Below are 21974 nucleotides of genomic sequence, written 5' to 3' on the forward strand. Positions count from 1 at the left end.
TGTCTCCCTTTTATCTCCCCAATAACTTTCTAGCACTGCTCCAAACCAGGCTGATAGCCACATCCCTGTGCTTGGGAAAAATAAGTAGTTTAACAGTGACTTGCTAGAAATTACGTATCCACTATTATCATCTTCCTGAAGGTGTCCCAGCAATAGGAGCCTGTCCAGGTGATGGGCCTGCCACACCTCCTCTCAGCAGAATCTGTCCTTCCCTCCACTGCTAAGGCAAGCCTCACCTTTGTCTTCATGAATTTGGTGCAATTCTGTTTGAAGGGAGAAGTTAGGTTAAACAAATTCTTAGCATCTATTCTAGGTCTATAAGTCCATGATACTTTTACTTATCAGATAGAAACTTACTACGGTTAAAAAAATGTTTTCCTACAATGACACTTAGTATGTCTTAGAAGCTCAGCAGTTTCAGTAATTACCAGGCAGTGATCATTAGCTTCCCCCTTCACAAAGAGAGGTACTACAACTGACGTCATTTGCTTTAAGAAATAAAGTGAATACCAATCATCCTTCCCTCTCTACGTTTCCTTCTTTCCTCTTTTTCTGCCTTCAGCTAACATTGAATAAACACTAGATAGTGGAGTGACAGAGAGGTAGGCTTGGGCAATAAAATTGTGTTAACACTTATTTGTGTCTTTAAAGATTCACATTCTTTGACAAGACGTGTTCTCAAAGTAAGAGGATAAAAAGCAAAACAGGAACCTGAAGTAATATGATCATAATCACAAACTAATAATTGAAAGAGCTGGGCTTTGAAACTAGATATGTCTGATTCCGAAGCCTGAATCATTTCCACTACACTGTGCCACCTTGATACTGAGTTTAGAGAAGGGAGAAATACCCATTTGTTGGGACAATGGTGGAAGGGCTCACAGAAGAGGCAACCTATAACCTGCACCTAGAAGGATGGCCAGGATTCTCAGTAGACGGAAGGAGCTGGAGACCCTAAGAGTGTATCTCAGCAATAGCAAAACAGATTCTGGATATGGCGTGCAAATTTGTCTTCAGGTTGAAGCACATGGTTGTTTTTGCTACTGTAACATTTCTGTTGGACAACAAAAAGATGATTTGGGATAAGAATATGTAGAAATGCCAGGCTAAGTAGTTTGTACTTATTCTTAAACCTTGAGGTTTATGCCCAACCTCAAATATGAGTTTTAGTGTACTGTTACATTAATAGCCCTGTGAATATTGACTTCTGGAATTTCACCATTTTGTGTGATTTCTCTCCCACATTGGTTCTGGGTTTGGCTGTGTGACTTGCCATGTGATTTTGGCCAACACAACATCAATAAAAATGATGCAAACAGTGTCTTAATATGTACTTGAGTATTGGGGTTGCTGTTTTGGAAGGCTGCTACCTCCATGTAAGAAACATGGAAAGGTCATGTGGAAGAGAACTGAGGAACTGCAGATCTAGTTAATAAACAAGGACATTTTGTATCATCCACTCCTGGTCAGGCCACCATGAGTAATCTCAGGAAGATGAGCAAAAGAACTGCCCAGCTGAGCCCAGCCCAAATTGCAGAATCATAAGCCAGTAAGTTGTTTTCAGTCCTTAAATTTTGAAACAGTTTGTTAAATAGTGATAAATAATTTATTCACAGATATGTAAACTCATTGAACGTAAGGCTTATATCCTGGGTACCTAGATAAGTAACTTTATGGCTGACACAGGCACTCTGCAGCAACAAGGGCAGAGCTACAGTTACCTGGAAAAGGTAAGGATAGTGAGTGTCTATGAGGGAAGGATATACAGAGATACCCTAACAAGCCCTTGAATTATAATGATGGGTGGTCACTTAGACAAAAACTCACTTTGCCCCAAACAGTAGATTGTTGGCTAATTCAAAATCCCTCTCAGTGATTCTGTGATCACTCAGATGTAGTTGAGATTTCATCTTGTGTATTACATCTTAATTTGAAAATACATTTTCATTGAGAGATTGTAGCATTAAAATGAGCAACTCTATGATCCATTTCATTTTGCTCCTTGCAGTCTGGGTAGCCATCCATTTTAATAAGCAAATGTCTGTGGAACTACTCTCCACACATGTAAATGAGAAGGTACACTTATCTTTATTCTTCACTGTGATTACCTTCTATTTATTTCTGAAAGCTTCCTGGATTTCAGCTCATTGTTCAATTGGGAATCGTATCTGTTTTATTCAGAGTAGTATTTTAATTTTCAGATTCTGAGCAGACATTTGTGTGATTCATTTCACTCTGCCTTTTTGCTTTGGCTTTGCTGAATGTTAACTTCTGCCATTTAAAAAAATATCCTGTGCCTGTTAGAAATCACTTTAACTGTGAAGTCTTTGTCTTTTTCTCTCCCCCTTCTCGCTTCCCACTCTTAATTCCCAATAGAAAACTTCCCTTGGGCATAGAGAAAATGGGAATTTTGTGGGTAGATTTTTGCTTTCAAATGTTTTTATTTTCATGTGTGATTACCTTGGGGCTTCAGTGAATGGTATATTTTATGAACCAAAAAAAAGAAGTATTACAAACCAAATGAAATTATCAATAGCTCCTAGGGATATGAAGTAATGAGAGAGCATTTTATTCCATACTGTTTTTCAAAATAACTGGTGTCCAGAACAATACAACATGTGTCAAGAATGACTCATTGAAAGTCTGAAATAGAGTGGAGAAGGAGGAGAAAATGAATACATATTGCATGGTGTAAAATTGTGCGCTACGAGGTGTGAACTCCCTTTTTGGAAAATACTATGAATCATGTTCCAAACCAGTGGTTCTCAAATGTCATCTATATCTTCCCCTCCCAGCAGTCATAACCAGTTCTGTCCCTCATTTGACCCACTGTCCCTCAGTCAGATGCAATCTATCCTCCTGGAATTCCAGCACATCCACAGACGAGAGGTGTGTGAGGAGGATTCCCCGAGTATGTTTTCATACGCTCCGTGATCTGCTCTGTTCATGTGAAGTGGGGCTCTCCAACATCAGTCTGAACTCCTGCTTATCAGGAGTATGGAACTGGGACAAGTTGCATGCTGAACCAGCATCTTACTGTGAAACAGACCACTTCCTGGGGATGATCTATAGTGCAAAGTACACTTAATTTTTTATATGCAGATACTTGTACTCTGAGCCACATAGGCTGACTGGAGTCATGGTTAATCTGTTTTAATCTGATTTCTGCCTTTTTTATGCATAAAAGCATATAAAACAATCTCTGTCATTGAAATGAGCCCATATAAAATGGAATTTAGATGGGAGGATTTCATTTGTCAATGCTGCATGTAGCTGTCCATGTTCTTAACTCACATCTCATTCTATAACTTAGATCCTCCATCTGTACACTTGGGATGTCTGAATTTCTTCCTCTTCAGTCAGGGCTATCTCATTTTTAAGGAACGAAGACCCAGTCAGATCAGATCCAGTAAAGGTGGGAGGACATTATAAGAATACAGAGCTTGCATAGGGATCTGAAGATTGGAACCACTATAACTAGGCCTTGTGGAAACAGAAGGCACCAGATATCAAAACTTCTTCTCTATTACTCAGGCCCTGATAAAATACCAGCAGTCCTCCCCTGCACATACACTCTGTTCTCCTTTAAATACTTATCTTATCTTACTAATCAGCTTCTCTGTGACCGCTTAAATTGTAAGCTATCCTCCAATATTCATGATCTTCCTACTCTAACATTCACCATTGACTAACAACGTATTTTGTATTTAGAGAGAATCTTTAAAGAATTAATGTTTTCTAGTTTTATCAAGAGGTAATTGATATACATAACTGTAAGTTTAAGGCATATAGCATATATTGTGAAATGATTACCACAATAGGTTAACATCTGTCTTCAGAGAGAGAGAATCTTATGAGACCATTTCCTTTAAGTAATACAAAGCACTCAGGTCATGAATTGGTGGCCATTGGTTGGGATATTTATCTGTATTCCAACCAGTCATGGTCTAGGTTGGGGTGGAAGCGCATGTTGAATACCATGGACCTTTTAGGAACTGTAGGAAGGGCAGGCCCGCAAAACATTTGGATTAAGTTCTCACCACAGGGAGACGAAGAGAAGTGTTAAGTCCATAGCGAAGAATTACATATGCTGTTAACACCACAAAAAGCAATTGTGCTATGAGCTTTCTGTGTTGAAATGATATAGGTGCACTACACATCACTATGGGCAAAGATGAACTTTTGACCCGTGGCGTAATTAAAATGTCTGTATTTTTTTGTTTTTATTTCCATTTGTCCAGGAGGTAGGTCAAAAAGGATCTTGCTGTGGTTTAGGTTATAGAGTGTTCTGCCTATGTTTTCCTCTAACAGTTTGATAGTTTCCGGCCTTACATTTAGGTCTTTAATCCATTTTGAGCTTATTTTTGTGTTTGAAAATGAAGCAACTGACAAAGGATTAATCTCCAAAATTTACAAGCAACTCATGCAGCTCAATAACAAAAAAACAAACAACCCAATCCAAAAATGGGCAGAAGACCTAAATAGACATTTCTCCAAAGAAGATATACAGATTGCCAACAAACACATGAAAGAATGCTCAACATCATTAATCATTAGAGAAATGCAAATCAAAACTGCAATGAGATATCATCTTACACCAGTCAGAATGGCCATCATCAAAAAATCTAGAAACAATAAATGCTGAAGAGGGTGTGGAGAAAAGGGAACACTCTTGCACTGCTGGTGGGAATGTGAATTGGTACAGCCACTATGGAGAACAGTATGGAGGTTCCTTAAAAAACTACAAATTGAACTACCATATGACCCAGCAATCCCACTACTGGGCATATACCCTGAGAAAACCATAATTCAAAAAGAGTCATGTACCAAAATGTTCATTGCAGCTCTATTTACAATAGCCAGGACATGGAAGCAACCTAAGTGTCCATCATCGGATGAATGGATAAAGAAGATGTGGCACATACATACAATGGAATATTACTCAGCCATAAAAAGAAACGAAATTGTTATTTGTATTGAGGTGGATGGACCTAGAGTCAGTCATACAGAGTGAAGTAAGTCAGAAAGAGAAAGACAAATACCGTATGCTAACACATATATATGGAATCTAAGAAAAAAAAATGTCATGAAGAACCTAGGGGTAAGATGGGAATAAAGACACAGACCTACTAGAGAATGGACTTGAGGATATGGGGAGGGGGAAGGGTAAGCTGTGACGAAGTGAGAGAGTGGCATGGACATATATACACTACCAAACGTAAAATAGATAGCTAGTGGGAAGCAGCCGTATAACACAGGGAGATCAGCTCGGTGCTTTGCGACCACCTAGAGGGGTGGGATAGGGAGGGTGGGAGAGAGGGAGACGCAAGAGGGAAGAGATATGGGAACATATGTATATGTATAACTGATTCATTTTGTTATAAAGCAGAAACTAACACACCATTGAAAACCAATTATACTCCAGTAAAGATGTAAAAACACAGACACACACACAAATGTATAGCAGTGATTTGAAATGGATATTTTCTATTTATCATGCATATCCTGCATGCATCAGAGGGCAGAAGAAAAGACTGAAGGTAGAAGTTAGGCAGAAGTAAATTTTATAAAAGAGCATTATGTAAAAGTACATTCTCACATTTAGACTGTTTTAAAAGCTAGGCGAGCTGTCTCATTTAGTAGTGAGTTACATGTCACTGGATGTGTTCACATTGCAATGTTGAAGTAGTGTCTTACAATTTTAAGATTCCAATTCTCTGACTGTAACTTTGAGCTAATTGGTCTTTCAAGAAACAAATGAATTATTGACAAAGACTGGATGCTTGATATATACTGTGTTAAGACAAAAATTATGAATTTCTCTTTTTCTTGGTGGTGTTAAGTCAGTAAGCTAAATCACTCTCTTGAACAGGGATAGCTCATTCTGATTCTGGTACCAGAGGAGCAGGGGGTGTCAAAGTTAGTATCTTATAATAAGCATTAGGGAACCTCATCTATATTTTACTTAGCAAAAATCCATCTCATGGTCACAGCACTGTTATCAGTCAACAGCACAAAAAAATCAGCAGTTTAGGCACCTTTAAAAGATCTCAGTCTTGAAGTGGCCCCTATAAAGCATCCACTCAAAGTATAACTGACAAATTGTGGTTAAAAGAGACAGGCTGAGCAGTACCTTATCTGGGTTCTTCAGACTCTATCCTTGTAAAAAATGAGATCATCAGGATGTTATATACCAGGACTGCTATCTTAACTTCCACAAAGTTATATTCATGTCAAACTTTTCTCTGTGTTGTTGGGTTTTCATTAAATTTTGATATAGAGAAGAACTAGTTGAAGACTATTTCATTATCACCTCCAAAATTATTATTTTTCATTGTACTTACTGTATTGCTTACTGTTTCATATATGATGAGAATGGAAAACCATTGTCCAGGAATTCAGTGCCATGAAAATGCCTCCCCAGGTCAAATTGTGGGCTTCCTTTTAATGTAACTATATAATATTACATTTAATGTTAGCCTTCGCTACTAAGAAGCTGGTGGATAAAATAAGTGTTTAATTACAGTAGTGATCTCATTTTAGGTATGGATAAAATTATTATCCTTTCTCTCCTAAATTGTTTCTTTAACCTTCATTTGAAGTATGTGTATTTAAATCACATAATATTCTTTTTAGAAGCAAATAAAATTTAAGTGAGTAAAAGTGGGAGAATAAAGGAGACAACTATGGAACCACATAGGCTATTGAGTCAGTTAATACAAGATTCCAGAGAATCCTTGATGTTTGAAATATGGGTGCTTTGTGAGTCTGACCTAACCCAAGCTTCCCTTGCTCTGCTAAATATGGTGCAATAAATTACCAGCAATAAACTTCAAAGGCACTGTAACTTGGAAGAAAATGTTGTAATAATCCATAGGGCTATTACTGATAACAGATCAATGTATTTATTTACCATTCAGAAAAAAATCTCCTATTGAAAAAATGAAAACTTTAAAGTACAATCTGTGGTGCACTGCCAGGAGGGCTGAAGCTGCCAACAGATATAAATACCTACTTTATTACAGTCTAAGATTTTATTCTACATCATATATCTTATTTATGTACTTATAATTAGGGTTCCTGTATGTTTAATTGTGCCAGATTTTGCACTTTAATCTAAGCATTGACTCCTCTTCTTGGAAGGTGAAAGGGAAGTGTTTATAGTGGCACCTTGGACAGAGTCACCATATCCATTCTTTTATTGCCCTGCAGCATAGCCATTTGCAGATGGATTTTTATAAAAGGGTGGGGAGAGGGAGGCGATCACCATGGTGAAGTAGGAAGACCCCAAGTTCACTTCCTTCCAAGGGCATACCCAAATTACAACTACTCACAAAGCAACCATCTATAATAACAACCTGAAGACAAGCAGAAAAGACTGTCCACAACTGAAGATTTAAAGAACGAGCCACATGAGACAGGTAGGAGAGTAGAGACACAGTCTAGTCAAGAACCACACACTTGGGTTGGTGACCCACAAATGGGAGGGATATTGCAACTGCAGAGATCTTCCCTTATGTGGATCCTCCCCAGCTCCACATCTGGCTTCCCAGCCTGGGGATCCTGCACCAGGAAGATAAGCCCCCAGAAAGATGGGCTTTGAAAACAAATGGAGCGTGTGTTCAAGAGAGCTGAAGGGCTATAGGAAACAGAGATCCATTCTTAAAGAACACACACAAAATCTCAATTCTCTGAGTCCCTGCACAGAGATGGTAGTTTGAAAGGCATTGGGGTCAGACCCACTTCCTGATCTTGAAGAGCCTCTCAGAGAGACCGGAGGCAACTGGACTCCCCCTGGGTATGGAGACACTGGCAGCAGTCATTTTTGAAATCTTGTTCTACCACACTGACACCTGCACTGGCAAGTGCCCCTTTGGTATCCTTCCTCTAGCCTGTTAACACCAGGGGCCTGTCCCATCCACCAATGAACCAGCAGCAGTCGGGCTTCACCAGGCTACACAGCCAGGTGCTTGGGGAGCCATCCTTGCTCGCCAGCGGGTCTGCAGCAACCACGTGAGGCAGAGCCTCACAACCAGCCAGGCCAGGGGCCAGCCCCGCATACCACTTCACCCACAATCAGCAGCACTAAAAAAGCATGCAGTCCACGTAGGGGACACTCCAGGAGCATCTAGTACTGGTGGTCAGAGGGAGTGTGCTGCTGGTCCCCACAGGTCTACTCTAAGATTAGAACATGTAACCTACCTTATGTATAGAAATAAACACAGGGAATTAGGCAAAATGAGGAGACAGAGGAATATGTTCCAAATGAAGGAATGAGACAAAACCTCAGAGAAAGAACTAAACAAAATGAAGATAAGCAATCTATCCATAAAGAGTTCAAGGTAATGATCATAAAGATGCTCACTGATATCAGGAGACGAATGGATGAACACTGAACTTCAACAAAAATTTAGAAAATATATCAGAACTGAAGAATACAATACCTGGAATGAAAAATACATTAGAAGGAATCCACAGTAGATTAGCTGATACAGAAGAACAGATCAGCAATCTGAAGACAGAGTAGTAGAAATCACCCAAGCTGAACAGAAAAAAGAAAAAAAGTTTTAAAAATGAGGATAGCTTAAGGGACTTCTGGGACAACATTAAGCATGCTAACATTTGCATCATAAGGTCCAAGAAGAGGAGAGAGAGGAAGCGGCAGTCACACATATGAAAAAAATAATAGCTGAAAACTTTCCTAACCTAAGAAAGGAAACCAACATCCAGGTCCAGGAAGCATAGTCCAGAGTAAGACATACTATAATTAAAATGGCAAAAATTAAAGATAAAGAGAGAATCTTAAAAGCAGCAAGAGAAAAGCAACTAGTTACATACAAGGGCACTCCCATAAGACTATCAGCTGACTTTTCAGCAGAAACTTTGCAGGCCAGAAAGGAGTGGCACAAATAAATATATTCAAAGTAATGAAAGGAAAAAACCTACAACCAAGAATGCTCCAGCCAGAAAGGTTATCAATCAGAATTGAAGGAGAGATAAAGAATGTTATAGACAAGCAAAAGCTAAGCGAGTTCATCACCAATAAACTGGCATTACAAGAAATGTTAAAGGGACTTTTCTAAGTGGCAAAGAAAAGGCCACAGCTAGAAATATTAAAATTATGAAAGGAATAATCTCACTGGTAAAGTCAAACATATAGTAAATGTAGTAGATCAATCACTTATAAAACTAGTAGGAAGGTTATTAAACAAAAGTAGTAAAATCATCTATATCCACAATAAGTAATTAAAGGATATGCAAAATAAAAAAGATGTAAAATATGACATCAAAAACATAGGGCAGGGGAGATAAAAATATAAGGCTGTTAGCATGTGTTTGAGCATAAGAGATCATTAACTTAAAATAGATACCAATAGATATAGTTTTTTACATATGAACCTCATGATAACCACAAACTAAAAACCTATAATAGATACACAAAAAAAGAAGAGGAAGGAATCCAAACATAACACTAAAGAGAGTCATAAAATAACAAGTGAAGATCAAGAGCAGAAAAAAGGAGTAGAGAACTATAAAGCCATAAAACAATAAACTGGCAATAAATATACACCTATTCATAATTACTTTAAATGTAAATGGATTAATTCTCCAGTCAACGAACATAGAGTGGCTGAATGGATAAAAAAAATGAGACACATATATATGCTGCCTAGAAGAACTCACTTCATATCTAAAAACACACAGACTGAAAGTGAGGGGAGTGAAAAAGATACTCCATATAAATGGATATGAAAAGAAAGCCGGGGGAGCAATATTTATATCCAACAAAATAGGCTTTAAAACAAAGACTGTAACAGGAGACAAAGAAGGGTATTACATAATGATAAAGGGATCAATCCAAGAAGATACAACAATTGTAAATATATATGCATCCAACAAAGGAGCACCTAAATACATAAAGCAAACATTAACAGACATAAAAGGAGATATTGACAGTAACACAGTAATAGTAGGGAATGCTAACACTCCTCTGATATCAATGGACAGATCATCCAGACAGAAAATCAGTAAGGAAACATTGGCCTTAAACAACAGTTCAGATGGACTTAATAGCTATATGTAGAATGTTCCATCCCCAAACAGCAGAACATACATTCCTTTCAAGTGCACATGGAACATTCTCCAAGATATCACATGCTGGGCCACAAAACAAATGTCAGTAAATTTAAGAAGATAGAAATCATATCAAGCATCTTTTCTAACCACAATGGTATGAGACTAGAAATCAACTATAAAAAAACCCTAAAAAGACATAAACATGTGGAATCTAAACAGTATGTTCCTAACAATATGGGTCATTGAAGAAATCAAAGAGGAAATTTAAAAATACCTGGAGACAAATGAAAATGTAAACACAACATTCCAAACTCTATGGGACACAACAAAAGCAGTCCTAAGAGGAAAGTTTATAGCAATACAGGCCTACCTCAGGAGACAAGAAAACTCTCAAATAAACTATCTAACCTTACATCAAAAAAAAAAAAAAAAAAAAAAACTAGAGAAAGAAGTCAAACAAAACCCAAAGTTAGTAGAAGGAAAGAAATAATAAAGATGAAAGTGAAAAAAATGAAATAGGGAATTAAAAAATAGAAAAGATCAATAAAAGCAAGAACTGATTGTTTGAAAAGATAAACAAAATTGATAAACCTTTAGTCACACTAATCAAGAAAAAAAGACAGTGGGACCAAATAAAATTGGAAATGAAAGAGAAGTTACCACTGACAACACAGAAATACAAAGGATCATAAGAGAGTACTATGAACAATTACATCTCAATAAACTGGACAACCTAGAAGAAATGGATAAACTCGTAGAAATGTACAATTTTCCAAGACTGAACCAGGAAAATGTAGAAAATATGGACAGGCCAATTATCAGTAATGAAATTGAATCAGGAATTCAAAAACTCCCAATAAACGAAAGTCCAGGGCCAGATAGATTCACAGGTGAATTCTACAAAACATTTAAAGAAGAGTTAACATCTGTTCTTCTCAAACTATTCCAAAAACTTGAAGAGAAAGGAATGCTTCCAAATTCATTCTCTGAGGTGAGTATCACCTTGATACCAAAACCAAAGACACCCCCCCCACAAACACATACAAATTACAGACCAATATCACTGATAAACATAGATGCAAAAATCCTCAACAAAATATTAGCAAACCAAATTCAACAATACATTAAGAGTCACACAACATGATCAAGTGGGATTTATTCCAAAGATGCAAGTATGGTTCAGTATATGCAAATCAATCAATGTGATACACCACATTAACAAACTGAAGAATGAAAATCATATGATCATCTCAATAGATGCAGAAAAAGCTTTTGATAAAATTCAACATTCATTTATGATAAAAACTCAATAAAGTGGGTAAAGAGGAAGCATACCTCAGTGTAATAAAGGTTGTGTATGACAAAACCACAGTGAACATCATACTCAACAGTGAGAAGCTGAAAGCATTTCTCTAATATCAGGAATAAGACAAGGATTCCCACTGTCACCACTTTTATTTAATATAGTATTAGAAGTACTAGTTACAGCACTCGAACAAGAAAAAGAATAAAGGGAATCTAAATTGGAAAGGAAGAAGTAAAACTGTCATTGTTTGCAGATGACATGATACTATCTACAGAAAATCCAGAAGACACTACCAGAAACCTATAGAACTAAATTATGAATTCAGTAAAGTTGCAAGATAGAAAATTAATATATGGAAATCTGTTGCATTTCTATAAACTAATAATGAGCTATCAGTAAGAAAAAAAATGCCATTTACAATTGCATCAGTGAGAAAATATATAGGTATAAATCTAACCAAAGGGGAAAAAGACTTGTACTCTGAAAACTGTAAGATATTGATGAAAGAAATTGAAGATGACAGAAACAGATGGAAAAATATAGCATGCTCATGAATTGGAAGAATTAATATTGTTAAAATGTCCATACTACCCAGAGCAATCTACAGATTCAGGTAATTCCTAACCAAATTATAGTGTCATATTTCACAGAACTAGAACAAATAATTCTAAAATTTGTATGAAACTAAAGAAGACCCCAAATAGCTAAAGCAATCTTGAGAAACTAGAACAAAGCTGGTGGTATCACTACCTTGATTTCAAACTATACTACAAAGCTACAGTAATTAAATAATATAGTACTGGCATAAAAATAGACATATAGATCAATGGAACAGAGTAGGGAGCTCAGAAATAAACTCAAGCTTATATGGTCAATTAATCTAAGACAAAGGAGGCAAGACTATACAGTGGGAAAAAGACAGCCTCTTTAATAAATGGTGTTGGGAGAACTAGACAGCTACATGCAAATGAATCAAACTGAACTACTTCCTCATACCATATCAAAAATAAACTCAAAATGTATTAAAGGCTTAAATGTAAGTCCTGAAACCATAAAACTCCTAGAAGAAAACATGGTCATTACACTCTTTGACATGGGTCTTAGCAATATTTTTGGGGGATATATGTCCTAAGGCAAGGGAAACAAAAGCAAAAGTAAACAAATGAGACTACATCAAACTAAAAAGCTTTGCACAGCAAAGGAAACTATCAACTAAACTAAAAGGCTGCCTACTGAATGGGATAAGATATTTGCAGATGATATATTTGATAAGGATTTAATATAAAAAATATACAAAGAACTCATACAACTCAATATCAAAAAAGCATACAACCCAGTTAAAAATGGGCAAAGGACATCTTCCAAGGAAGACATACAGATAGCCAACAGACACATGAAAATATTCTCAACATTGCTACTCATCAGGGAAAGGCAAATTAAAACCACAATGAGATACAACCTCATACTTGTCAAAATGGCTATTTTCAAAAAAACAACAAATAACAAGTGTTGGTGACGATGTGGAGAAATGGGCACCTTCACACACTGTTGGTGGGAATGTAAATTGGTGCAGCCACTATGGAAAACAGTATGGAGGTTCCTCAAAAAATTAAAAATTGAACTGCCACATGGTTCAGTAATTTCAGTTCTGTGTATTTACATGAAGAAAACAAAAACATTAATTTGAAAAGATATATGCAGATATATGCACACCAATGTTCAATGTAGCATTATTTACAAGTGCCCATTGACAGATGAATGGATAAAGGTGATACGGTATGTTCAGACAACAGAATATTACTCAGCCATAAAGAGAAAGAAATCTTGCGTTTTTGACAACATGGATGGATCCAGAGGGTATCATGCTAAATGAAATAAGTCAGACAGAGAAAGACAGATATTGTATGCTCTTACTTATATGTGGAATCTAAAAAAACAAAACAAACAAAATTAAAACAGGTTCCTAGATACAGAGAACAAAGGGTGGTTGCTAGAGGGGGAGGTGGAAGAAGGGGTGAAATAGGTGAAGGAGATTAAAAGGGATTAACTTCCAGTTATAAAATAAATAAGCCACAGGGATATAATAATATACAACATAAGGAATATGGTCAATAACACAATTCTGTATGGAGACAGATGGTTACTAGATTTACTGTGGTGATCATTTTATAATGTATGCAAATATCAAATCACTAAGTGGTACACCTGAAATGAACAATGTTATATGTCAACTATATTTCAATACAAAATAAAATAAAATGGTTAGATTTAAATCAGCCATTTTGCTGTTTAAAAAAACATGTGTAATCAGTAGGAATGATTACTTTTGATGCTTTGATCATTTTTGTACCCTTGGTACCTAACATGGTATATTCTCAATAAATATTGTAGTAGGTGTGCTGACTGAAGTACTGATGAAAAGGCATATTTCAGTTTGCAACAGCAGAAGTAGAATAACATGAGTCTGGTTTCAGATGGATGGGCAGAAAGCTAAGTAATGGTGAGGGGGTTTGCTTAGGTGAGTAGGAAGAAGTGCTAACTAGGGGTAGGCTTTTTTTTTGCAGTGAACTATTAATTATCTAATTTTCATAGGTCGTAGGAATAGGGATATAAAAAGCTATAATCGCTTTCTTCCCCATTTATCAAGCATAAACACACAATTATCTTTAATTACAATGAGCATAACTTAGAAAATGCTGATATATTGTCCATAGCCTTAAGGTAACTTCAGCCACTAAAATATGCACTGACTCACTTCATTTGGGAGGCTAGGAGATCTGTCATAACTCCTTTTTCCATCCCATTAATTTAAAAACAAGGACACCAAGATTTGTTTTTTGCATAAGTAGAGATTCTGCTGCTAATAATTTTTCCAACCCCCAATTCTTGTTTTGTCTTATTACCTAGGGCCAGGAGATTTATCTTCAGCCACATTTCCTACTTTTGTAAATTAAAACTTATTTATTTATTCATTTATTTATTTACTTAGGCCCACTGTCCAACCCCAAATGGTGTTTTCAGAGCAGCTAGGTGGGTCTAGTTCTTCTATCATGTGAGAAACCTGGATTCCTGGCCCAGAATCCCTTCTTACTAGGCATGCAATCTTGAGCAAACCACTTATCTCTGGGCTTTCTTCACCTAGAGAAAGCAGAATGGTTAGAAGAACAAGTAAGCTAATATGTGTGAATGTACTTTGAGAACCGAAAGGAGCTGTTACAGAGAAAATTGTAGCTGTTGAGGGGTGCAAGGCATGACCTGGTCACCTTGGAGATTCCACAGAGGATACGGAGGGGAGAGCTTGTCCACTCAAGGGTCTGCAAGGATGCAGAGTTGCCTTCCCCTTGAGGAAGGAGGCAGCGTGTAATGGGGTTTGGTGCACCATTTCTTGAGTTGCTCACCTGCCAGCGAGAGGGGCATTTGTATTATTGCTTCTTCCCCAGTCCTGTGAGTGTGAAAACATTCCCTATTACTATGGACTAACCAGTATTGATCACCTGATTATTCCTGCCATTCATTGTGGACCTAACAGCCTGGGACAAAAAGAAATTAAGGGGAAGATGGATCAATGTTTCTCAAAAGAAAAGGACGGCAGCAGCCTATGAGGAGTTTCTAGGAGTGATAGACCAGTTTTTTCTATTAGAGACATTTATGGTTTATAAATACTTCTCATTCTGAGTTCCACAGAATGACTCAGTGGAGCTGTGATCACATCCCCCCACATCATTCTTTCGTGTCCTCTGCCTCCACTAAATTTGAGTTGTGCCTTCCCACACTGCAGTGTTTTCTGTGCACTTACTTTTCAACATAAATAATGAATGATGCATGATTTAAGAGGACAGTTATTCTTTGAGTGCAAATCTTAAGAATAAGGGTGATAATTATCCAGAGGAACAGGGCACAGCAGAGCACACCAAGAAAGCAATATTCTTTCATGTCATTTTCCCTCTTGGTTAGAAGGAAATCTGCTATACTTCCTCATACTGCTTTTCCATAAACAGACAAATACAGGTATGCTGTTTCTAAAAGAACTTCACCCCCTCGCAGACCATCTTCTTGCCCAACCTCCTCTCCCAGTTTTCATTCTCTTTCTTTCCCTGTGCTTTTCTGTTCCTTCCTTCCTCTCTCTCCCTTTTGCTGCCTGCTCCCTCTCTCCCCCCTTTAGGCACCATCATATATTTCCTTTTATCAATATGGAGTATCCTGAAAACTAAGGTGAAACCAAAATCTGGCTCAGAGCCCAGACATCACTTTCTGAAGTGACAGGCTCTGGTAATAGGGGAGGGTTTGCAATTATACAGATCATTGCTTCGACCTGGTGCAAAGTCAACCAGGCCACAATACAAGAACAAAAAAGCTTAATTTCTGCAGCTTCCAGAAGGGCTGTGAGCAGTGTCTCTGTGTTCACTGACCTGCCTGCTGTGCTGGGCAACCGCCTGTGCTCTTCTTCCATTGAAGCCCTTTGATAAACAGCTCAGCTCATTTGCTGCTCCCCTTGTGAGCTTCTGCCTTATAAAGTAAAAATTAATGTCCTTGTTACATGTGTTCTTTTCCCTCACCATCTACTCAAAAATGATTTGCACAAGTGAAAAATATACCCTCTTAATGATGCAAGGCTCTGTATTCTAAATATCTGATTAGCTGTACCTTTCACATCTCAGCATCAGCTTTGATAGCATTTGACAAGGCACTTTTCTAATCTTTCTTTGAAATAAAATTTCTTCTTGCAGGCTAGCTTATTAGCATGTGGTCTGTGAAGAATGTAAGGGCAGGGGAGATACTTTCTTTCAAAATATATTAAGACCTTCTAATCACTTTCAAAGTAAAATGAGGGCAGGAAGTCAAATTACTTGAGTGTGTTTGTCACCCAGATAAGTGGAGTGCATGGTCTGTAGTTGAACCCCTTTTTCCTATTCACTTTGACTTTCTGAGTTCAGCTTGTCTTGAGGCATCCATTTTTTTAGGCCTTGGGGAATTAGAAATTTAAATGAGATGTGGGAGAGAGGAGGGGTGCTCTCCGGTGAGAATGCAGCACATCTCTGGACTCAGCAGTCTCCAGGTGGGGAGAAAGCGGCATCAGAGTCAGGAGGAAGGAATGAAAGCATCTCTTGAGGCAAGAAGGAGAGGACAGCCTTTGGCAGCTTGCAGAGTCTTCAGAAGTCAAAACATCAACAGTTGCATCATTTGCAGTTTTAGCATTTTCTTATAGATTATTCATGCCCCATGACATTACTTTTTTTAAAATTTCTTGTTTTTTCCAGCTTCTCAGACAAAACAAATTTTTAAGCAACTGAATTGATTTGGCTTCATCATTCTACCTAGTCCACCCTTTCTTTATTCCATGTCCTGAGAACATAGATACTTGTCCTTCAGCCTTGCAGTTGTGCTGTGCTGGGTGTCTCTTCTCAAGGAGTAGCATCTACCGTGGACACGACTTACATGTTTCCCTGTCCTCCCTGCCTCGCTCCCTGGAGCCTGCGTTAGAGCACGTCTGTGTCTACCACCCACTAGGACTTCTCCTCAGCCTCAGCCTCACTTTTTGCCCCTGCCCAAGGTCAACAACAACGACAGAGCAATTCAGAGGTGACCTGGGTGCACTACGGCTTTAGATGACGAGCTTGTCCGCCAGTGTCTCTGTCCTTTCCACTCGTGTCTTGTTGCCGTGTGCACAGAGTCACAGGGGAGCAGGTCCGGGGTGTGGAGGAGGGAGGAGCCTTTACCTGCGATAACTGAGGTTTGATTTCAGAAAGGAAGAGATGGAAGAAGCCAGTTGTGTTCATTTCCTCGCGCTGTTATAATAAACTACCCAAGCTTGGTGGCTTTAAACAACACAGATTGATTCTCAGAGAGTTCTGGAGGCAAGTGGTCTGAAATTGGGGTGTCCGCAGGGCCTAGCCTCTTCGGAAGGCTCTGAGGGAGACACCTGCCTCGCGTCTTTCAGTTTCTGGTGTCTCCAGGGATTTCTTGGCTTGTGGGAGCCTAACTCTAATCTCTGCCTTTGTTTTCACATGGCCTTCTTCTCTGTGTCCTTTCTTCTTATAAGGACAGCTGTCATTGTATTTAGGGCTCATCCTAAATCTAAGATGATTTAATCTTGTGATTCTTAACTAACTACATTTACAGACACTGTTGCCCCAAAAAGGTCACATACTGAGGTTCCAGGTGTATATGAATCTGTGGATAACACTATGAAATTCAACCCATTACACTAGTAGAAGCACGTAAAGTAAAAGCTGGAAGGGAGAAAACTAAAGGTCGTCAAGTCTAACCCCTTTAGTATGCCATTGAGGTAACAAAAGATGCATTACCAAAGCTTTATGCAGATGAATTAACAAAAGATACATTACCCAAAACTTACAGAGATTGTAAGAGAAATTTTTATTAGCCTTTATTAGTGGTAGATACACTAGGCTGCGTGGAGAGAGGAGCATATTTAAGAGGAAAGGAGAATGTAGCATTTTAAAAAATTGGCTGCAAATATTTTGACACTCCTCCCAGCAAGAGCTGAGGTCTGTCCTGTCCCCTGAGTGTGGAGGGCCTGCTTTGACCATTGAGTGCAGTGGTGATGATGCTGTGTGACTGCTGAGCTGGACTCAGAAGAGGTGAAGCAGCTCTGCCTTGTTCACTGTAACACGCTCTCTTTGGGAGCCCTGGACCCCACCGACTGAGGAGTCGGACTACCCTGAGGCCACCATGCTCGGAGGGAGTCAAGTCACACGGACAGACCACATGCCAGTGCAGTCCAGGCACCAGATATGTGAGTGAAGGGGCCTCCAGATGATTCCAGCCCCAGCCATCAAGTCATCCCCGGTCTTTAAGTCTTCTCAGATAAGGTGCCAGACTTCATGGAGCAGAGACAAGCCACCCCTTCTGTGGTGGCTGCTACTGTACTTGTTAATCCATGCTTGTCATAAAATGGTGGTTGTTATGAAGCCATACATTTTGGGAGAGTTACACAGCAATAAATAGTAAGTGGAAAAAGTCACCTGTGTGGTAATAGGGTAATAAACGTATATGCCTCTTGATTCTACAAGGCAAAGAAATAACCTCCAAGCCTCAGACGAGTTTAATTCCAACAAGGATAGAATCTCCAGGGGTGCACTCTGATGGAAGCTGATCCCATTGAGAAAATGAGCCCAGCACACTGACTCTGGGAGAGGCAGGGTGGTTTGATCACTGTCATTTGTAAATTTAGCTGGGGGTGTTTCGAGGTCCCGGGAATGGCCACATAATGTTGCTGCTGTGATCACTCAGCTGGAGAGAGCACAGATTGAAAGGACAGAGTTCACAGTTCAAGAGCAGTTGAACCCGAAAACTTATAAACTCTTCTCCTTGGGTTTTCAGTGCTGAAAATAAATGAAATCTGGAGTCTGGTGTGACATGACCATCCTGAATTCTTAGGCAGAGATGAAAGTAAACCAGAGGTCACTGGCTTTTACAGAGAGACCAAAAAAATTGATAATTTCTAACTTGTCTCAAGCAAAGGATAGACCTATCTTCATTCATCTTTTCAGGCAAGATACCATTAATTGGCTAAATGTGAAGAGTACCCCTGGTCCAGGTACTCTGCTAGGTCCTAAGGATACAAGTACCCCTATATAAGAGTAATGTGGGTGTGTGACAAAGACATTCCTTTATTATATAACCTACATTCTGGAAGAGAGAGAGAGACAGTGACTATCTGAATAAATACCATTTGGGTAATGTGAAGTACTTTGAAGGCAATTAAATAGGGGAATGTGAAAGACAATGTGTGTGTACGTAGGGGTTATTGAAAAGGAGTGCTCAGGGACGTCCCTGGAAGTCCAGTGATTGGGGCTTCACCTTCCAATGTGGGGAGTGCGGGTTCTATCCCTGGTTGGGGAGCTGGGATCCCACGTGCCTCCCGGCTAAAAGGCCAAGACAGGGAACAGAGGCAGTATTGTAACAAATTCAGTAAAGACTTTGAAAAAAAATGGTCCACATCCAAAGAAAGAGTCTTCAAAAGGAGTGCTCAGGAAGACCTCTCTTACAAGGTGAGTTGAGTGAGTCCTTAGTGATCTGAGCAAAGAGCATGACCCACAGCATCAGCTAGCATGACTCAGTATCTTCAGGTGGCTGACCTATTTGAAGGTCAAGTGGATGGAAGATTTTCCAATTCAGTGATTACCTGTTGAGCACAAGTTGTGAAACTCTCCTGGTTAGGAATCGCTGCCAACCCTAATACTTCTTAGTGGTAAGTACTCTAGTAGACTAGAATTTCCCAATTCTATTATAGGCAGTTAAATTGAGTAGGTTAAATGCCAGTGTTGGGATTGTACCTTGGTGTTAAAGTGCCTCCAGGATCTATTTTAAACAAAGTATAAAATTAAGCCCTAAATATCATACTCTATAAAAAGGGATGGCGTTTACAATGCATGTTGGGAAAAAAAAGGAACTACCACCAATCACCTTCTGTAAAGAAAGAAGAAAGAAGACAGGAGGTAAAAAAATAGATGAGTGAACAAACAAAATGTTCAGAAATATGACTGGATAGAGACTCCCAGATGGACTTAGGCAAATGTGATAAAAGCATATTTTAAATTCTGTGTCTGATAATTTGGGTATCTACATTCTTGGTAGGTCAGATGCTCTAATTAGTTATTTCTTTTATCACCCATGCTATCTTATTCCTTGAATGTTAGTGATTGCCTTTTTTAAAAAAAAATTGTGAACTTTTATTCCTTGGAACATTATCTGTGGAATTCCTTGAGGTTTGTGTATAAAGTTGGCTTACCAGAGAGCATTAGTATTTGCTCTTGCCAACCTGAGATCACTTTAAACCAGCGGTCGGCAAACTTTTGCTGTAAAGGGCCAGAGAGTAAATATTTTAGGCTTTGGGCTATACAGGCTTTGTCACAATGACTCAACTCTGCCATTGTAGAGTGAAAGGACCTATAGACAGTGTGTAAACAAATGAGCATGACTGTGCACCAGTGAAACTTTCTTAGAGACTGAAATTCAAATTTCATGTAACATTCCTGTGTCATGATAATATTTTCTGATTTTGATTTCCTTTCAATCATATAAACCTGTAAAAACTATTTTAGCTCATGGACTGTACAAAAGCAGATGGCAGGCTGGATTTGGCCATGGACCATACCAATGCCTGATTTAAACTAAATTTTTAGCATGTGGTTTTTTTGAGTCTTACAATTGATGTGAATTTTAGCCCTAAATTTGTGTGAGGGCAGAGATGTGGTTAGGATTTCAGAGGAATCATTTTCTTTTTTGCCCTTTTCCCAGAGCCAAGGCCCAAACATAAATATCCTACCAGCTCTCAGTGTGAGGCAGTTCTTTTCTTAGTTGACCCACGGAAACTTCCTGTGGCCCTTGTTTGATACAGACATCCCTGATCTGCACTCCCACGATGCCTGTACCTCAGTGGTCTCCTCATCGTCTGCCAAAGCCAAGTTAGAGTCCATCAGGATAGGCAGAGGACACAGGCTAATGTTTCATTTCTGGGTGACAAATTCTGATAGTCCATATGTGGATTTGAAACTCCTTTTTTCTTCTGACCTCTAAGGGCATTTCTTACTTTCCAGCCAGGTTAGCCATGCATTTTTTTTAAAGGCTTTTACATATTGCCCAGAATTTTTAGGTGTTCTGTGTACCTAACAATATTGCTGAAAACACAAGTGTCTTTGGGATCTCTCTCTTGTACTTTTTTCCAGGATTGCACTCTGGTTTATGTTTCATGCTACTCCAGGAGGTTGGTTGTAGTTAGGAACAAAGCTATGGGAGAAAGGAAACTTTTGCAGAACGTGTGCCTTCTAGAGCGGAAGCAGAGGTAGAGCCACCAAGAGAGGGAGTGGTAAAGAAGTGAGAAACCTTCAGAGAAGAAAAAATTCCTGAAAAGTAGCTGAAAGTAAAGAGGAAGTGGTGAATATTGAAGTGGCTGAAGTTACTTTCCCACTGAAGGAGGCTCTAGAAGTGAAGTGTAATATTCGGATTAAAGAAGAGGAAAGGTAATATTGCATCAGAAAACAGAGCAACAAATAGCCTGGAGGTAAGAAGGCAGGAGGCAAATTCAAGACACGGTGAAATGAATGTGCAGTGGAAATGGAGCTGTGTGTATTCAGAGATGGAGGGATATGAATACCTGCATGAAATAAGAACCATTGTGTGTTTGCAAATGGGTAAGATGTGATGAAAACTATGACTCAGGAAAGATTAATCCTCTAGCACAACACAAGCTGGTTTGGGTCATAAAGAAATTGGTTGCAAAGAAGGCCAACAAAGAGACTGTTGAAATGTTTGAGATGTGAATGTTGAAGAATTTTACCTGTGATGGAAGTGAAAGGAACAGGCAGATCTGAGAAAAGTGGAAGAAGAGCAGCAGAATGCAATGACCAACTAGAAAAGGGAGCAGATATGAGAGAAATCTAAAGTGGGAGAGAGCACGTGGATTCCAGTGTGGCTTCTAAAGTTCCCTTTGTTTTGAATAAACCTCCAAAAGTATAACATTCAAGCTCATTCCTGGGGAATCAGGTAGATCCCAAGAAACAAGGGTCTCACAGGTTCAGTTTGAGTTTCATGTTATTGTTTTTCCTTCCAAATTGACCAAGTTGGGAGT

This window comes from Mesoplodon densirostris, chromosome 5 (genome assembly GCF_025265405.1).
Source record: "Mesoplodon densirostris isolate mMesDen1 chromosome 5, mMesDen1 primary haplotype, whole genome shotgun sequence".
In the NCBI taxonomy this organism is placed as follows: Eukaryota; Metazoa; Chordata; class Mammalia; order Artiodactyla; family Ziphiidae; genus Mesoplodon; species Mesoplodon densirostris.